The sequence below is a fragment of the Austrofundulus limnaeus genome, unplaced genomic scaffold, assembly GCF_001266775.1.
Source record: "Austrofundulus limnaeus strain Quisiro unplaced genomic scaffold, Austrofundulus_limnaeus-1.0 Scaffold27, whole genome shotgun sequence".
In the NCBI taxonomy this organism is placed as follows: Eukaryota; Metazoa; Chordata; class Actinopteri; order Cyprinodontiformes; family Rivulidae; genus Austrofundulus; species Austrofundulus limnaeus.
The window spans coordinates 1789479-1794759 of NW_013952429.1; positions in this window are offsets into that span (position 1 = coordinate 1789479).

Sequence of the window (5281 nt, forward strand, 5' to 3'; positions counted from 1 at the left end):
GTGTGTGTGTGTGTGTGTGTGTGTGTGTGTGTGTGTGTGTGTGTGTGTGTGTGTGTGTGTGTTGGATCATAATGTGTGAAACAGTGTATTGTATCTTCCTCTCTCACATTTCTCATCATCAGCACCATCCAAGTTCCACTGGTGAGTTCATAATGGGGGGACCCTGCTTGTTTTCAACCCCCGTCCTGCAATAATAGGAAACACAGCATCACTTTTCCACTGTCTCCTCACTTCTCTCTGCTTTTTTTAAATATGCTGTTTGTGTTCCTATTAGGGTTTTTTTTTTATCAGATCATAGTGAGTTTTTGTTTGAAGTGAAACATGCAGTTTTCTTCATTGTCTAAAAATGGCTGGAGTTTAGTCAGTTTGACAGATACAGAGCTAAAATCTGGTGGTGTTGTAGTTGAGCATCATTCCCAACACAAACTCTGAGGGCTAACCACTGCATGATATTTATGCTAAAATGTAACTGTGAATCCTGGGAGCCAGCAGAATCAGCCATTCTCAGATACTAGAGATAAAAAGATGGAGAAACTGACAGTGTGATTTATCTTTGTCGCCATCTAGTGGCGAACAAACGAATTTCTGGAGCACTTCTATAAATTTTTTAAAAATCATTTTCAGGGTTTTATTTTATTCAACTTGATTTTAAATTATTTTGTAGTTAAAATCTGGCTCATATAAAAATAAAACACAGTATTTTTATTTTTAGATCATTGGAGTTTCCCTGGTCTTGTTCAACCAGAGAATTCATTTAACAACAAGCCAAAACTTTAAGTTACGTTTTCTCTTTGCTTCTGTGTAAACACACACACACACACACACACACACACATACGTCTCCTTTTGTCTGCATGAAGTTGTGTAACACACACCCTGAAACACATACACTCTCCGCTGGTGGGCCGCACCGCACCGCACTGCACTGCTTGGGAGTGTGGGTGGTCCAGGCCAGGTGGAGGAGGAAGGGATTAACACCAGGCCTGCCCAGAGGAACAAAAAGGAAAAGATGGAGTGAAAACGAGAGATGGAGATAAACATCTGTCCACCAGATGTGCTGGTGTGGACACAGAGGTGGTTTATGAAAAGAGAGAGACGGGAATGAAACCAACAGCTGGGAGCATTGTGACCGTGTTTCTTCCTTTTTGTCATTAGGTTGTGTTCAACACACAAAATCTGCACATCCACACTCTCACAAACACTTGCTCTGTTTCTGCCTCTTCTTCTGTTCTCGACTCCTGCAGGCTGCTATGCTAAACTGTAAACCACTGATTAGCAGCTGTCAAAACACATCCAGGGACTGTGTGTATGCTGATGGRCTGCAGTTGTGAGGGAATGGAACAGATTTTATGTACAGAGAAACAAAAACAGTTTTGTCTCCACCTCACCCCKATTGAAAAGCRATAATTCAGCTSTASGTAGTTTTGTGAAAAGGTTAGCAACATTTGACATAATATTGTTGYATTGTGTGGAGCTTTGCTTTACTCAAAAGAAGGTATAAATGTCACAGTCAGCAGAAGGTTTTATATACAGAACGCAGACTGACAAAAAGCTCTAAGAAGCATCTAAAAAAAACAACTTTATTTAACAAAACAAAAGGTGGCAGCATGAGTTACACAAACCAAACGAGGAAAAAAATCTACACAGGGATGATGTAGAGTAGAGTTGTGCCATGAAGGCCAATAGTTCACTGCTGAGATGGAAACCTGGCTGATTATAGACAGGAAACAGGTGAGAGTGACAGGCTGACTGAGGACTAACTGAGAGCAGGTGAACGGTGGGCTCAAAAGAAACTGAAAAGATGAAAACACTGTTAGTCAAACTAAACAATTCCCAGACACAAAAAGCCACAAACCAACCAACCAAAAACACAGATACTGACAGTAAAATGTGATTAATTTACATAAAATAGTTCAACTCAATAAAACAGATTGCAAAAAAAATGCTTGAACAGGAAGTTACAAAATGATAATTGGTTTTTAACCAAGACAAATATCTGTGTTTAAAGAAACAATTCAGATGTRCAGGATATCCTCTAAGTCACACTGCAAAAATTAACCAAAATATTAGATTATAGTCTGAACCTTCTCAAATTCATTAAAATAATCTGCCAGCGGAATAAACTTAGTAAAACTTCACAAAAAATTAAATTAAAAAAACTCCACACACGATTAATAATTGCACACATTCTGCCCTAGTTTCATATATCAGTCTTAAAACTAGATCAAAAATACTTTTTGGCTGGATATAAGATTGTAAGACTTGGTTAAATTGACAGTTTTTGCAGTAGAATGATTAGTAATGATTCACTATTATTACAACCTAAATCTTACAAAATGATGTAAAATTTGTTGAACATTTATTAAAAGTCTGAAGAGCGCCATGATGTTMCGCTTTGTGGTGAACTTTTTTTATTTGCTTTTTGAGCTCAGRGTTTCTTTTGTTTTCTCGGCAGTGTGTCTGTGTGTGGTTTACAGCTGTTTACACAGTTAACAATGGCTGAGCTCTTCCTGAAGTCTGATAAAGTCTGGATGAAAGCTGAAGCCAAATTAATAAAGTTTAACAGAATAAAGATGTGTTTAGTTACACAACATGACTATAAAACTGTCTTCAAAAATAAGCATTTATGAGGTTTTATTTATTTTATTTTTTTGGTCACAGAAAAAAAATCTGAAGAGTTTATTTTCTTTAATTCTGTTTCTCTCCCCCCTCAGGCTCTGCTGACCTCAGAGCTGCTCTCATAAGGTTTTGAGTTAAACCAGTTTGTGTGGAAACACAAACAGCTGAGGATTCAGCTGCGACAGAGCGGTGTGTTGTACCTGGTTCCAGTTTAGGTTCTTTGTGTTGATCCTCTGAATATTGGCTGCTGTTAGGTTTGATCCCACTTGATTCTGTAATAACTGTTGTTCTTTCAGAGTCGAGCGGTAAATCTTATCCCCTCACACTTTTTAAAGGCCAATAAATTGAAAATATATAGTGGCTGAATTGTTTTGAACACAGTGCTGCYTCGTGTAATTGCTTGGATCTGTGAATACAGTTTGTGTGTGGCCCTGTGTGGTACAGATCTAACACRTTATCAAAGAGCTTTGTGTATCCATGTGGTGAGAGGAAAACAAACATTGAGCTCATATTGGTCTATAAATAATATCTTTGAATGACAGATGAAAGTATTTGAGATCTCCATTGTGTTGCAAAGAGATTCAYCCCCTAACCTGGAATTTTAGTTGATTTCCAGTTTCTTTAGAAGGAATGGATCTACATAAAACTGCTCAGATTATTTGTTATATGAAAAAAATAACTTGTTTTATATAWACATGGCCCAGGAGTGAAGATCACTGCTTTAAGGTGGAAAAACRAAGTTATTTTGCAGCAGAGTAAAAATGTTGTGTATGTTTTTCAAGCATGAAAGAAGTCAACATTTCCCAAACTGCACTCTAAAAAGGAAATGTTGGATTTACTTAACCATGTTATGTTACCTGGTTCCACTTAACTGAGTTGAGTAAATTCAAAGCAACATGCTCATGTTCTTTGGCTAAAAAACTGGTATATTGCTTTGAATTTACTCAACTCAGTTAAGTGGAACCAGATAACATAGCATGGTTAAGTAAATCCAACATTTCATTTTTTACAGTGTGTGTTCTGCCTGTGACGTGCATATTCTGCAAATACAAAAAGTCAACGAAACATCTTTATATGTTGGAATAAAATGCACAATTTAACCCATTTTGTCCCATAACTGGCCTATTTTCTTTTGATTTTGGCTCAGCCAAAGTGAAACAGGAAGTGACATCAGAGGGGAACTCTTTAACAAATAAAACTCTGGTCTTTGTTTATTGAAACAATATTTTTTGAATTCTGACTTTTCCTTATCTCTCTCTGATACTCAAAATAATCTTAAGAAACATCAGATTCTTCTCTACAGTCTGGGTTGTTGGATGTTGTAGCAACGCTCTGTTCACATGCAGACATTCCCCTTTGACATCACTTCCTGTCACTTCACAGGCAAATAGCTCAACAACTGTTCATCTCAGCAACAAGAAATTTCTTTTGCAATATTTTATGAATGTCCTCTTCCTAAAAATGCATTCATATGTATTACAAAAATTTGACATCATAGGCACTTTAAAGTTTTTTTTTAATTTGAACAAAAAATTAAACACTTCCAGAAAAGGTGTTCCTATGTGGAGGATGCAGAATTCTAGATAAAACGTATGTTGACCTTGTTAAAAAACCATGGCCTGGCCTTGCACACTCTTACAATCATTCAGATCCTGTCTCTGTTCTGAATCTGTCACATCTTTCCACCAAGTCGTTCCTGAAGTCCTCTCCCCACGTGTTCATGCATCTGTTGAGTTTCATGTTCTTGTTGTTTTGAAGTGAACACCAGCATCGTGCGGTTTCCACTCAGTCAAACCTTTTTCCTGTCTGAACTTTTGCAGGACTGAAGTTCAAAGTCGCTGCGCTGACTTCAGACAGACGGCGCTGCAGTTTCACTAAACATCAGAACTTAGTGAGCATCACAAACATGATGGACACTGTCAAAATGAACAAAGAGGGGTCGGCTTTAAAAYATGAAGTTCAAAAGCTCACACGACCAGACGAAAGAATGGATGAGAGTGAAGGAGACGTTGTTTAAAGGAGGGCTAACAGTCAAGGTGGGTGGTCTTTCTAACCAGWTGGGAGGCTTGTCAACACTAAAGGCACAGAACCCACTTCTCCACAACCTCCCAGAACCAGTGGACCCCTGCAAACCTCATCCAGCATCAGCTGACTTTTATTACATCAGTGCAAAATCATTGTCGATATAGCCTAAATTTATTTATTTATTTATTTATTTTGCAGACCATTTTCAAGCTGCAATTTTCACATTTTCTGTGAAATGACAATTTAGGGATAGTTAGATTAAAAAAATAGGATTGTTTATAGTGGAGACAACACAAACCATAGAGGAGTAATCAAAACAGAGGGGGGAAAACAGCAAAAATTTTCTTTAAACTGCCTCTGAGAGAAAGATGAAACTCAGAAAAACTCAAGTTTAATTCTATCACAAGCGTAAAGCACATTTTTTTTACATTTAACCTCATTTATACCCAACATAAACGTCCCCTGTAAGACCAGGTTAAATGAACAGGTGTCATGTGTGGGAAAAACACACATTCTGCACGTTTCTCATGTACTTTTGGAACATTTTCAACAAGGTATTGTAAAATTATTTGATTAAATGTGGAAAAACTTGTTAAATTTGTTTATTTTTTCCTGTGGAAATATATCAAAAAATACTC